Here is a 1,859-nt window from a genome sequence, read left to right as displayed (position 1 = left end):
ATAACATTTGGGGGAAACCATGCTGCACGTTGGTTCATTGCCGTCTGTCTAATAGTAGGCCTGCTTACGCTTTTGTGTTAGTCTTTGATTGGTGGTTTTGTCTGAGACTATTCGAGCGTTTTTAAACTTCGTATGCGCACAGACTAGTTGTTCAGATTCTATCAAACGTTCCGCTAATAAATTTGAATCAAATCTTAACAGGATAATGCACGAGTATTTTTGTGATGCTTTTTGTTAAGTGGGATACTTTGGCATAGATTGTCCTGGAGGTTAGCTGTCTTTAGTATCGAGTTTCTTACAGTTTTAATGGCAACTTTGTCCGGTATATTATATGTAATCACATTATTTTGAGAGATTATTCGCTTGGTGACTTTACTAGTGATGTGAACCGCAAAACAAGAAGCTTTAACAAATTACGGATGCTATTTTTCGGAACGGTAATTCATTTAATTCAAAGCATGTAAAACTGTAACATTTACTTTTGTCCCCAGCCTATTCTACAGATCATAAGCTTTCGTTTGATGTATAATTCATTGCCATAGCATTTTCTGTTCTAAAGCTATTGTCATTTAGATGTAATCTTTTGTACCCTATTTTCTACTATAATCCCCCAGTTTTGGACATAATTTTATTTTTTTAATTATTGTACGTTGTGGTCAGCTTAGTCATCTAATTATTCATGTAACTTTTCACCCTTATCTGAATTGAGAATTCGAGTGCTAGATCGGGGTTGGAATAAAGTAATTAGTGTTCCAGCTGTATTTGTCTTCTCTCTCTCTCGCGTGCTTGCCAGCCAGTCGGGGATAGAATAGTTTTCGTCTCTCTACCCCCACTTCGAACTCATGCATATTAGCCGCAAGGTTAAGCCAGTCAGCCTATCGTGTCAAGGTCTTAATCTACATTATACTCGGCACTAAGTGGGTAGAAAGATTCAAGAACGTAACAACTGGCTATCAAATCAATAACGGATTCTACTTTGATCCTGTCTTCGAGTTCAGAAGTAACTATATCCTTTGACAACAGCAGTCGAAGGGGTGACAGTGTCTTCAGTTCTAGTTTAAGATCATCATGCTTTAATTAAGTGCCCGCAAGTGACTCCACTTTAGAATGCATATCACTTAATTGCTTATAGACATCGACTAATTCGCTCTTAATAAGATCGATACCATCTGTTCGTGAGTTAGAACTCATTATTAAGTTAGACATAGAGTCATCCAGCAATATGTGTGGAATAAGTCCAATCCCACTATTATATGATGTAACAGGAGTTGCAGAGCATGGGGTTTAGGTATTCGGTCTAGAACCAGAAGGTTTTTTATTTACTTTCTTCTTAATTGGTATATTCTTTTTAGTTTTAGCAGTGTTTTTATGAACCTTCACAATAGAATCAGGTGTTCGATCTTTGGTTCTGATATTACACTGGAAAGAATGACATTAGAGTCTACATCAGATATGTCATGGTTATCTACGGCCACTATGGGTATGAGAGGCAAACTAGCACACTGCATTGGTATATTAGTACACTGACTAACATGAGATATATTAGCTGCAACTGTGGGTTCAGCTGCTGGCGCGATCACATTTGTTGTGACCTCAACAATGTTATTTTCGTTCATGGTACGCTTTTGTGTTAGTCTTTGATTGGTGGTTTTGTCTGAGACTATTCGAGCGTTTTTAAACTTCGTATGCGCACAGACTAGCTGTTCAGATTCTATCAAACGTTCCGCTAATAAATGGGAACTGAATCTAAACAGGATAGGGCACGAGTATTTTTGATGCTTTTTGTTAAGTCGGATACATTGGCATGGACTGTCCTGGAGGTTAGCTGTCTTTAGTATCGAGTTTCTTACAGTTTTAAT

The sequence above is a fragment of the Schistosoma mansoni genome (assembly GCF_000237925.1).
Source record: "Schistosoma mansoni, WGS project CABG00000000 data, supercontig 0257, strain Puerto Rico, whole genome shotgun sequence".
NCBI lineage: Eukaryota > Metazoa > Platyhelminthes > Trematoda > Strigeidida > Schistosomatidae > Schistosoma > Schistosoma mansoni.
This window is presented reverse-complemented; position numbering follows the sequence as displayed.